General features: G+C 38.3%; 1 protein-coding gene across 2 annotated transcripts in view; it reads left to right on the top strand.

Annotated features, from left to right (window-relative positions):
* The first annotated feature begins 13,298 nt into the window (after positions 1-13,298).
* LOC105480036 (armadillo repeat containing 3) overlaps positions 13,299-13,497 on the top strand; it is a 115,735-nt gene continuing 115,536 nt past the window's right edge. For both annotated transcript variants that reach the window (XM_011738473.2, XM_011738471.2), the window contains exon 1: positions 13,299-13,371. The gene's annotated coding sequence lies outside the window, so the exon portion shown is untranslated. The remainder of the gene's footprint in view (positions 13,372-13,497) is intronic.

The following is a 13,497-nucleotide window of genomic DNA, read 5'->3' as shown; positions in this document are numbered from 1 at the left end:
ACTGCTTTCTTGTTCTTACCAGATCATTTGTTCTCTGATCTTCTTTTTTTTTTTTTTTTTTGAGACAGAGTCTCGCTCTGTCGCCCGGGCTGGAGTGCAGTGGCCGGATCTCAGCTCACTGCAAGCTCCGCCTCCCGGGTTCACGCCATTCTCCTGCCTCAGCCTCCCGAGTAGCTGGGACTACAGGCGCCCACCACGGCGCCCGGCTAATTTTTTGTATTTTTTAGTAGAGACGGGGTTTCACCGTGTTAACCAGGATGGTCTCGATCTCCTGACCTTGTGATCCGCCCGTCTCGGCCTCCCAAAGTGCTGGGATTACAGGCTTGAGCCACCGCGCCCGGCCTCTCTGATCTTCTAAAATCATATTTCATAGGCTTATCACTTTTAAATACAACTCCTTTCTTTGACAAATCCAACATTGAAATAGTTTGTGATAACAAATGGTTTTGAACCTTTTAAAATGTTTAATTATTATTTCAAAATTTTAATAAAGTGTTTGTTCCAGCAAAAATAGATACTGCTTAACTGGTCTAATTCTTTAGCATACAAAGTCCGACACTTATTAAACATCAGTAGTAGTTTCTTAAATCCATGGATATTGACAGTGCACATTACTGTATTTCTTGTGGTCCTTCCAAACTTGGATCATGTGTATTAAAATGCTCAAAATGTTAGTTAACACATTTTTTTAAGCTGACAACTAATCTTCGACTCTGTAAAGTAAGAATAATTTATACTCACATAAATTTCAATTGTTATTTGAGCTCAGCTATTCTTAACAAAAAATTTCATTGGTTATCCTCTGTGCTATGAACCAGGAAAGAGTGGTGGTTTTTTTTTTATCTTAATTCTTTGCATAGAGCTGAAAACAGATATAACTATAGTGGCTTGGATTCACTATCTTGAGAATATCACTTAATGTGGACTGTAGATTCACAGAAAAATTTTTACACTAACATTTTGTGTAATTAAAATGATGGATTCTTTTACTCAGAGTATGTGAAATAAACTTTTTATGTAAAGCCTCTAACCTACCACAAAAGTGGTATCACACCCATTTCAACAGTGTTTCTAACATATATTATTTGTTCTGGCATATTCACGTAGTACTTTAAATATCCTATTTCAAGAACTTTGTTTTGGTACCTCTTTGTAGGACAAATAATGTTTTTTTCCAAGCATTTCTCTTTAGGCAGTCCTAACTAGATTTATTAACTGCACATTACTAGAAATGTCCATAGAGTCATTAGTCGTTCTTTGATTTAAATATTTTCTAGAGTAGTGGCTTCCTCTGTGTCAACTCACATGTCATAAATGCATCTACTAATGGTACTATACAAAAGTGACATCTTTTCTATGGCTTTGCCTTGCTGTTCTCAAACAAATTTTCACATAGGCTGTTAAGTTAAATGATTCTGCAATTATGCATAGAACTTCGCTTTAGCTATGAAATTGAACTTAATATAATACTGGTGAATCTGATTTCACAAGAGAATTTTGTTTCCTATTTTGAACTTGGCACATGCTTTAAGAAGTTCAAAGCTTTTTCTCTTTGAGATATAAATTTTGTGGGGTGGAGCTGGCCTGATTTGCTAGGCACTATTGTTTCACTTAACTTTTCCAAGACCAAAAAAAAAAAAAAAAAAAAATTAGCCTAATTAGGGTGAGGAGGAGAAAAATTAGTGAACATCAATGCCAAATCAAGATTATCCTCATTATTCTGCTTGAAAGTGACTTAAGCGTCCTGATCTCTTGGCTTTCTTGGTTGACCATTTCTGCAGTGTTATTCTGAAATTCTTCTCTCTGGCCAAGTGCGGTGGCTCATGCCTGTAATCCCAGCACTTTGGGAGACCAAGGCAGGAGGATCACGAGGTCTGGAGTTCGAGACCATCCTGGCCAACATGGTGAAACCCTGCCTCTACTAAAAATACAAAAAATGAGCCAGGCATGGTGGCATGCACCTGTAGTCCCAGCTACTTGGGAGGCTGAGGCAGGAGAATCGCTTGAACTCGGAGGTGGAGGTTGCAGTGAACCCAGATCGCGCCACTGCACTCCAGCCTGGCGACAGAATGAGACTCCGTTTAAAAAAACAAAAAATTCATCTCTCAAGCTGAGCCTAGAAACTGTTCCTCCAGCCCTTGCAACCATACTACAAGTTTAATTCCCTGCTAGTTAGAATTGATTTTGTTTTCTGCAACAGAATTATATAATACTTGGAACCAGAGTGGTTTTTGACCTTAGAAGCTCAAAGACAGAAATCCAGGACTGGTCATTTGACCTGCTTGAATTTGAAAACAGTGAGAATCTGCTTAATTTAAGAGAATGCCTTTAAAAATTGGAAGTCATCTGTGGTTTTCTGGAAAGAAGTACCTATTGGACACTTTTTTTTTAAGAGACAGGGTCTCACTCTGTCACCCAGGGTGGACTGCAGTGACATGATCGTAGCTCAGTGCAGCCTCCAACTCCTCAGCTCAAGTAATCCTCCCACCTCAGCTTCCCAAGTAGCTGGGACCACAGGCATGTGCCACCACACCTGGCTAACTTTTTTGTAGCGATGGGGTCTCGTTTTGTTGCCCAGAACATATTGGACACAATTTTGAAAGACCCAGTGGCTACTGCCATAGCACAATGTGGTGAACAAAAGAACTACAAGGGACATGGGATGGGCAGATTACTTCTGGTTATACCTGTTAGTTCTGAGACAAAAAGGATAGGTTTAGAGTTTTAAATGCCTAGTAGAAGCCATGGCTACAGGACAAGAGAGTTCCTATGACTTCCACACACTGATTATCTTACCTCTCGTATCCAGAGTTTGGACCTGTGGATTTCTGGTTTATGATGTGTGCTGAATGTACTGCTTCACCAGGCTTCCGAAAAGGCCTAGAAGCAATGGTTGACCTCGGAGCAATGAGCAACCTAGTGTCTAGATTATGGTCTCTAAATGTCATTTTCCAGTATAATGAACCTAGGTTCTTTGGATTCCAGTTTGGGGACATAAAATATGTAAGATGAGCTGGAAACGTGTTTCATACTAAAGAACTGGGAAGCTATCAAAGGCTCCTGGAGTCACATCAAAAGGACACCGGAAATTAAAGGGGCTCTCAGGCTGGGTGAAGTTATTCACACCTGTAATCTCAATACTTTGGGAGGCAGAGGCAGGAAAATTGCTTGAGGTCAGAAGTTTGAGACCAGCCTGGGGAACAGGGTGAGACCTTGTTTTTGCATTTTTTTTTCTTTTAGTGTGCCTATAATCCTAGCTACTCAGGAGGCTGAGGTGAGAGGATCGCCTGAGCCCAGGAATTTGAGGTTGCAGTGAGCTATGATCACACTACTACCTTGCAGCTTGGGTGATGGAGCCAGACCTTGTCTCTAAAACAAACAAATAAATAAACAAAAATTTTAAAAAAGGGCTCTCACTGACCAACATAGGACAATTTATCAAAAAGAATAGTGACTATGATTGATTTTAATATATCTGTTAGAAAAACATGTGCTCATATTGCTAATAAACAAAGAACCAAAACTCATTAATTACCTTTGGAGGTTCTGGGTAACAATGCATTACCCCAAAAAACTGGTAAAAATAAGGAAAGAATTGAACATTTATCCTGCCTTTCCTATATGAATTGTATTTCCTGTTAATCAGATAGTTGATAAGAAAAGATCTTAGAACTATAACTAATAAATTCAGAAGTAATGGAGGACATAGAAGATCACCATTCTGCAAACATCTAATGAAATAATGGACCCAGAAAATTGTGCTCAATGGCTACTCAAGCTAATAGATAAAAAAGAAAACTGAGTGGAATTTTATAGTGGAGATATCAGGCTAATAACACCTGAACCCACTCATTAAGTCATTAAAAGGGAGATATCCAGAAATTTTATGTTTTCTGATGTGACACAGTAGGAAATATATAGCATCGCCTGTGATGGGTTAATGTCAAAAATTGCACCTGAATGTATCACCCTCTGGATATAAACACCCATTTATAGAATAAAACAGCCTACAGACCACCATGTTAAATGGCATTATGGAAAACAATCAGGAAAAAAAGGACAAATAAGTTACCCGGTTTCTTTAATAAATAGATAGCAAGATTTAACAAAGAGCAGGGTGAAATTGCTGTATGTTTTTTAAAACAAAGTTTTAAATTTAGAATAGATTTAGAGTTACAGAAAAGTTGTAAATATAGTATGGAGAGTCTCCATATGTGCCTCACCCAGTTCCCATTGTTTGCATTTTATATTACTATGACACGTTTGCCACAACAAAGGAACCAACATTGCAACATGACTGTTAACTAAACTCCATAGTTTGTTCAGATTTTACTAGTTTCCCCCTAATGTCTTTTTTCTGCTTTTCAGAATGTTTCTTAATTTGGGTTTTTCTGATGTGTTTCCATGGTTAGACTGGGGTCATGGGTTTCGGAAGGAAGACTGCAGAGGTGAAGTGCTGTTCTCATCACATCTTTGTTGCTTTATTATTATTATTTATTGAGACAGGGTCTTGATATGTCATCCAGGCTGGAGTCCAGGGGCACAATCACAGCTTACTGCAGCCTCAACCTTATGGGCTCAAGTGATCCTCCCACCTCAGACTCCCTAGTAGCAGGGACTACAGGTGCATACCACTGCTCTTGGCAAATTTTTTGTTTTTAGTAGAGATGGGGTCTCACTACATTGCCCAGACCGGTCTTAAAGTCCTGGACTCAAGCTATCCTCCCACCTTGACCTCCCAAAGTGCTGGGAGTACAGGCATGAGCCACCATGCTCAGTCACCATAACATCTTATCAAGCTACATTCTACAAACATGACTTATCATGGAAATGTTAACCTTGACTACCTGGATGAGGCATTGTTTGCCAGGTTCTGTACTCTAAAGTTACTGCCCCTCTCTCCTTTCCATAATCTACTCTTTGGAAGCAAGTCACAAAGAGCAGCTTACACTCAAGAGTGGGGATATAGGAAGAGTTAAGCTATACCTCTGAGGAGGATTATCTACATAAAACATTTGGAAGTCTTCTGTAAGGGAGATTTGTTTCCTCATCCCCATTTATTTATTCAATTATTTATTTAAATCAATATGGACTCATGGGTATTTATTTAATACTTCGTGTTACAGTCCAGTATTATGCTATTTATTTGGGTGCTCAAATGCTGCCAGCTTTGACCTCTAAAATCTCCTTCAGGTTGACTCCTGTGTCCTTCTAACATATCCTCATCTTTTTGTTTTCTGAGCACTTCCTTACATTCTAGGAATACAAGATGCTCCAGGTTCATCTTGTGTATATCATGCCCCAGACTTAGAATAAACTATTTTTCTAAGGAGCCTGGTTTCCTTTGTTGGAGAATGGTATTAGAAACAAAGACCTGGGTGCTAGATGTACTTATCACTGAAATGTCACTGCCTCTAGGTCCTCTTAGTAGACAGAGTTAGGGAATATATGAATGTATACTGACCCATAGAAACACATTTATGATTATTTCTATATCTATTCATCTGTGCATATGTTAGGCTAAAACATGAGTTTGCACCGATTCTGATCCAATTCTACATAGTTTGTTCTAGTCCTCTGCCTTGCTTATCTGTAACTTTTCTTTACAATAGTAGGAAACATGGCTCCCACCACTTAACATATATTTATTTATTTGCTCAACCCCAAAATAAATGCACAATCACTCCAGAATTATTAACCTTCATAAACTCTATGAGAAACAACTTTGCCTGGTAGAATACACTATTTATTTACTGTTCCATTTGCTTTTAGTTTTAGAGTTTCCATTCAAAACATGGTTTCCCAAAGTTAATTAGATCAGTTCATTTTCCCTGCCTGCTTCAGTGAGGTTATGTCAGACATTTGTAACAGTTAAGTTCTTTTATCACAGTTTGTTTTCCATCCTAGGCTCTTCCAATCCCCTGATTACTTTTTTTTAATTTGCATGTATTTAGGTTCACTTCTTATGCTGTAAAGTTCTATGGGTTTTGACAAAAGTGTAGCCTCATGTATCTACAACTACAAGATCATGTTAGTTCAATCACCCTAAAAATTCCCCATTTCCCTGTGCTTCCCCTAGTCAAATACTCTTCCTGCTATAAAACTCTAGCAACCACTAGTCTGTTTTCATCCCTACAACTTTGCCGTTTTAAAAATGTAGCATGAATGGAGTCATAGAATTTTGTAGCCTTTTTGGTTTGGCCTTTTTCACTCAGCAAAGTCAATTTGTGATGCATCAATTTTATTATGTAAATTAATAGCTCATTACTTTTATTGAGGAATAGTATTCAATTGTAAGAATATACCAGTTTGATTATTCAATCCCCCTTGGCTGCTTCTAGTTTTTAGTGATTATAAATAAAGCTGTTATAAACTTTCATTTTCAAGTTGTTGTATGGATATATAATTTTGAATCTTTTTTTTATTATACTTTAAGTTCTAGGGTATATGTACACAACATGCAAGTTTGTTACATAGGTATACATGTACCATGTTGGTTTGCTGCATCCATCAACTCATCATTTACATTAAGTATTTCTCCTAATGCTATCCCCACCCCCGGCCCCTCAACCCCTGACAGGCCCCAGTGTGTGATGTTCCCCTCCCTGTGTCCAAGTGTTCTCACTGTTCAACTCCCACCTATGAGTGAGAATATGTGGTATTTGGTTTTCTGTTCTTGTGATAGTTTGCTGAGAATGATGGTTTCCAGCTTCAGCCATGTCCCTACAAAGGACATGAACTCATCCTTTTTTATGGCTGCATAGTATTCCATGGTGTGTATGTACCACATTTTCTTAATCCAGTCTATCATTGATGGGCATTTGAGTTGGTTCCAAGTCTTTGTTGTTGTGAATAGTGCCACAATAAACATATGTGTGCATGTGTCTTTATAGTAGCATGATTTATAATCCTTTGGGCATATACCCAGTAATGGGATTGCTGGGTCAAATGATATTTCTAGTTCTAGATCCTTGAGGAATCACCACACTGTCTTCCACAATGGTTGAACTAATTTACACTCCCACCAACAGTGTAAAAGCGTTCCTATTTCTCCACATCCTCTCCAGCATCTGTTGTTTCCTGACTTTTTAATGATCACCATTCTAACTGGTGTAAGATGGTATCTCATTGTGTTTTTCATTTGCATTTCTCTGATGACCAGTGATGATGAACATTTTTTCATGTGTCTGTTGGCTGCATAAATGTTTTCTTTTGAGAAGTGACTGAATCCATTTTCAAATTAGCAATATCACAAATGAAAGTGGGACATCACTATAGATAATACAGATATTAAAAGAATAAGTTGGGGAAATACTATGAAGAAATTCATACCAATAAATTTGACAACTTATGTACACTGAACAAATTCCTCTAATTACATACACTACCAAAGCTCACTGAAGAAGAAATAGATAACCTGAATAGCTGTGTACCTACTAAAAATAAAATTCATAATTTAAAACCTTTCCACAGAAAAAATAAGATAGCTTCACTGATATATTCCACCAAATATTAAAGGGAGAAAACTTACCAATTCTACATAAACATTTCCAGAGAATTGAAGAAGAGGACATGCTTCCCAAATTATTTTCTGAGGCCAGCATTATCATGAAACCATGATCAAAGACATTATGAGAAAAGAAAGCTACAGACCAAAGTCCCTCACGAGTATAGTTGCAAAGATGTTTAACTGAATATTACCAAATCAAATCCAGTTTTGTGTAAAACAGTAATGCATAATATCCAAGTGGGACTTTACCCAGGAATGCAAGGTTGGTTCAACATTTGAAAATAATTCCATGTAATATCAGCATGTTAACAGACCAGAGAGGAAAAACCATGTAATTATTAAAGTAGATGTTAGCAAACACAGTTGACAGATTTCAACTTAATTCACTACAGTAATTCACCAGCAAACAAGGATAGGAAGGAAATTTCTTGACTTGATTAAGGGCACATTTTAAAAGCTTATAGTTCATGGTAAATGCTGAATGCTTTCTCCCTAAGATCTGGCATGAGGCAAGATGTTCTTTTACACCACTTCTATTCAAAATTGTATTAAAGATTTTACCTTGAGCAACAGGGCAAGACAATTTTTTTTTAAAAAAGAAAGATAACCAGATTGGAAGAAAAATATCTTTAATGGTAGATAACATGATCATCTACACAAAAAATCCTAATGAATCTACAAAAAATTTTCCTAGAATAAGTGAGCTTAACAAGATCACAGTAGACAAGATCAATATAAAAATAAAATGTATTTCTTATACTAGAAAGAACCATTTCAAAATTGAAATTTAAAAAATACTCTTTACAATACCGTAAGAACTTACAAAAATACTCAGATGCAAGCTTTTAAAAATGTGTGAGACCTGCACATGAAGAAATAAATTTTAAAATACTCAAATAAATAAGGAGCTATACTATGTTAATAATTTGGAAAACTCAATATTATTAAGATGTCAATTCTTCCTGAATTTATCTATAGATTAAATGTAATTCTTATCAAAATTCCAGCAGATTTTCTGATGAAAATTAACAAGCTAATTTTAAAACATGTAGGAAAATGCAAAGGACATACAATGGCCAAAACAATTTGAAAAATAACAAATTTGTTCTTTTTGATAACTCCTGTTATTTGATTTAAAGGCTTTCTGTAAGCTACAATAAGCAAAAGGTGGTGATATTAGTGTGAGGGCAGATATATTGATCAAGGAAGCAGAATAGAGTCCAGTAATAGATCCACTTACAAAGGGTACATTTATTCTTGACAAAGATGCCAAAGTAATTCAATACATACAGAACAGTGTTTTCTTCAAGTGGTACTAGAACATTTGGACATTCATATGCAAAATTGTGATTCTCAAACCATCTCATACCATATACAGCAACTAATGTGACATGGATCATAGACCCAAATGTAAGAATCAAAACTGGAAGACTTCTAAAACAAAACATAAAAGGAAGTCTATTTTTTTCCCTTTGGACTCGGCAAAGATTTCTTAGGTAAGGCAAAAGCAAAATGAAATAAAACAAAACAAGAGTAACCTTTGAAACAGTGAACGAATTGAACTTTATCAAAACTGAAAGCATCTGGTGTACAAAAGACAATTTTTAAGAAACAAAAAGATAAGCCACATACTGTCAGAAAATATGTCCAAAATGGAGATCTGACAGATGACCTGTATCCAGGATACACAGGAACTCTTACAATTCAAGAATACAAACAACCCAATTAAAAGTAGGAAAAATATTTGAACAGGTACTTCACAAAAGAAGGTACAGAAATGGCTAACAATCACATAGAATGGGATCATCATCACTAGTCATGAAGGAAATGCAAATTAAACCCAGAGGGAGATACCATTGCACTCCCACTAAAATGGCTAAAATTAAAAGGACTGACAACATCAAGTGCTGTAGAGCATATGAAGCAATGGCCTTTCTCATTTTTGCTGGTGGGAATGCAAATACAGTATAATTCCTTTGGAAAGCAATTTGGCAGGTTGGTATAACATTATGCATACACATGGCATGAGACCCAGAAATTCCACTCCTGGGTATTTTTCCAAAAAGGAGAAACATGTTCACACAAAACCTTGTATATTTAACCAGAATTATTTATAACAGGCCTAAACTGGAAAGTACCAGAATGTCCATCAATCAGCAGATGGATATTGTACATCTATGCAGTGCAATACCACTCAGCCATAAAGTGAGACAAGCTATGGATAAATGCAACACCATGGACAAATCTCCTAAACTATGCTAAATTAAAGAAGCCAGACACAAAAGGCAGCAGATTGCATGGTTCTGTTTATAAGACATTCTGGAAAAGTCAAAATGATAGGGAGAGAAAACAGAGCAGTTGTTCCCAGGGAAGTTGGTTGGAGGGAGAGATTTGACTTCAAAGAGGCATCAGGGAAATTTGGGACGATGGAGATGGTCTCTGAAACTTCCCTGGGGTGATGGTTACACAACTGCAAACCCTTGTCCAAACCCATCCAACTGTATATGTTAAAATAAATATGATTCCCTGCCCAAATTTGACATACTCAGCAAAGACTAACTCTATAAAACAAGAATTAAAGCAGTAGTTTTAATTATTTAATAAAAACACATCACAACTTGTTATAACACTGTAATTTCAGGATGGGGTGGTATGATGTATTGGTGCAGAACATGGCTATAAAAGTCAAGCTGACTTTAGTTCAAGTCCTGTCTTTACCATTTACTAGTAGAGTGACCTTCTGCTAATCACCCTGTACTTCATTCAGACCTCACAGGATTATGGTGTGGATTTAATGGTGCGCTTTAACAATTTCATAATTGCCTGTCTCATAGTATTAAAAAAACTTTAGTTACTTGAAAAACATTTAGAAACAGCCGAGGTGGGGAGACATACATGTAAACAAATAAATTACAATATCTTGTGAAAACAACAGAGCAAGCGTAAGGTACAGCTATAGCAACAAACGAGAAATGCTTCACACTGTCTGAAAAAGCTAATAAAGACTTTTTGGAGGAAATGATGACTGAATTAAAATTTGAAAGATGAATAAGTGGTTTTCAGGGTGATTAGGGGAGTGAAGGGCACAAAATGTCATGGTGTACTTGGAGAATGCCGAGCAGTTTGCTATATTTTGGAACAATGACAGAAGCTATTGTAGTAGGAAGCAGTCAGAACAAGAAAAGATCTTGAGTGTCAATTTAAGAATCTTGTTGCATTTCATCATTTGTGTGTTAGAGCTATTGGAGCCAGCAAGGACACAGACAAATTAAATTTGCATCTTAGAATGATTACTTTGATTGCCTTGGAGAAGATGAATTGAAGCTAGGACGAGTCTAGAGGATGGAAGACCTGCCAGAAGGCTTGTAAGATGAATTCAGGTAAAGGACAGTGACTTTGTGTACTTGGGCTATGGGAATGGAAAGGTAAGAATAAATTCAAAAAACTTTTAGCGGAATCGAATAATTAGCTGTATGAAAAGGGGAATAAGTCTAGGATGCCTGTCAGACTTGGTGGTCTCTTTGGGTAGATCATCTGTTGGTACCCCTAGATAAATGGAAGAACATGTCTATACTGGGAAAATGATGAGTTTAGGTGGGTAGTGTTGACGATTGAAGTGCCTGTGGGTATCCAGGTGGAACTGTGTAGCAAGTAGAAGGATATATGGGTCTAGAGTTCAGTATCAGAGTCTGATGGGGAGCTACATATGTGCAATAGTTGAAGTCACAAATATAAATAAGATCACCTAGAAAAGCACATAGTGTGAAAAGAGCAAGGGACAGATCCCTCGGAAATTTCAACATTTAAGATTCTGTAAAAAAACCACAACTGGGCATATGTGCTTGTAATCCCAGCTACTCAGGAGGCTGAGTCAGGAGGATTCCTTGAGGCCAGAAATTCAAGACAAGCCTGGGCAGCATAGAGAGACCCTGTTGTATAGAAAAGATCTTAAATGATGGTCATAAAATAAAGTAGAAGGAAGATCAAGAACAAGTAGTATCAAGGAAACAAAGAAAAGGGTTTCAGGAATGAGGTGTCATTGAGTGTTATATACAGCAGCAATGTTAAGCAAGATGAGGACTAAGAAGCATCCAATGGATATGGATAGTTTTAGTGCTGGGACAAAAACAGGTCACTATAGTCTGAAGAGTGAATAGGAAGTTAAAAATGTGTAAGTATCTAATGCTGGCTACTTTTTTTGAAAAGTCATGACTAAGAAGAGAAAGAGAACAATAGAATAATGGTTAGAAGGAACAACAAGATCAAAGGGATTTTATTTGTTTTTGCATTTTAGATGAGGCATGGGAGAGGCTTCCACATAATTATATACGGACAGGAAAAAACATGGAAGACACGGAGCAGCTGGAAGATACAGGTGTATATTTTTCAAAGTCCAATCATATAACACTTGATGACGCTTATATTCTTGAAACTCCCTCCTTGGTTTCCTTGATACTCCTTGGTCTTAATCCTTTTCCTACTTCCATGACCATTACTTAAGATCTTTTCTATGCAGAAATCACACCGGGCATTTGACCATGGAAAACTGAAAAGAAATAATTGTTATAAAGCTGTTTATCAGGCAATTTAAAGGGCGAGAAGAGAACATAAGATATATAAAAGTAGCAATTATAAGAAGCATCTATCATTCTTGGGACTGGGAGACCAACAGGGGCCAGTAGGAGATGGAATTTGCAAAGTCAAAGAGGAGAGGGAGAGACTTTTTGCTAAAAGCAATCAAAAAGTATTTTATGAAGATGGCATTTGAGCTGGGCTCAATTAAGTGGAAATGAAAGAATATTCCAGGTGTTGCACATGACCTGGAAAATAGAAGCTACTTTATAAGCATTTGTTGAAAAATGAAGTGATGAGCAGATAAGCAAAAAAATCTAGAGAAAAATGTGGAAAATTTTGGTAACAGTAAGTTTGGCTGGAGCTTGGGTGGTGGAGAGCGGTTGAAAATGAGGTTGCACAGATGGAACAGAGAAGGAGCAGACAGTCTTGAATTCCAGGCCAATGTGTTGAAAATGTATCTTAGGATGCCGCTGACATTTGATTAGGGAAGTGACAAGACTGGAACGATGATTTCTGGAAGGCCAATTTGCCTGTGATATATAGAAAGAACTGTAAGGAGAGAGGAACTCAAGTCATCAGCCAGAAGGCCAAAAAATGATGAGCTGGATTGAAGTGACAGTAAGGATATGAAAAAGGGAACAAGCAGGAAACAAAATGTAAGCTGCCAAGAAGTGGCTGAAGCGATGACTGTGGTTGGGGGGCATGGGAGGACTAAGGGAAACTGAAGCTCCTTCTGAGTCAAGGCGATTGGAAGAATGGCAGGAAGAGGAAAGAAAAAGGAAGAGAGAATGGGCTTTGAAGGGCCATGAGAAGTTCTGTGGGAACGGATTGGACATCCTAGTGCAGGGAAACGTGGCAGTGCAGGTCTACAGCTTAACGGAGCCTGAGTGGGAGGTGGCTGATGTGGGTTTCATCTGCACAGAGATTCTGGCTGACGCCTGTATTTGGAAGAATGCAATAGTGTTTGCGTATTTGAACCTACAGCCAGTCCTCGGGCCAGAAGCTGAGGCTGAACTGCCTCCTGATTTACAGCTTCCACCCCCAGTTTCCATTCTCCCCTAAAGCACTGGATTCAGGTAATCGCGGACGCACTTGGCTCCTCCCGCACTGACCGCTGCCCTCGGCGGGACAATGGGCGCCCTCACAGCCCCGTGCGTTCCCAGGGCTCAGTTGCGCAGGCGCGGCGCAGCGTCGCCTAGCAACGAGGCACAACAAGGGACTGGGGGTTCGCGCCCGGGGCGTCTGCTGGGTTTGCGGAGCAGCTACTCGGCGGGATCTCCCGGCAGGTAAAGTTAGCCCCTCAGGGTAGGGAGGCCCAAGGCCTCCTACCTGGGAAAACCTGGGAAAGGAGAAGATGCCACGTGGGCGCAGACTGCTGGGGTCAGTGAGGCAACACCTTGCTGGGCGTTGTT

Source organism: Macaca nemestrina, chromosome 9 (assembly GCF_043159975.1).
Source record: "Macaca nemestrina isolate mMacNem1 chromosome 9, mMacNem.hap1, whole genome shotgun sequence".
NCBI lineage: Eukaryota > Metazoa > Chordata > Mammalia > Primates > Cercopithecidae > Macaca > Macaca nemestrina.
This window is presented reverse-complemented; position numbering and strand designations above follow the sequence as displayed.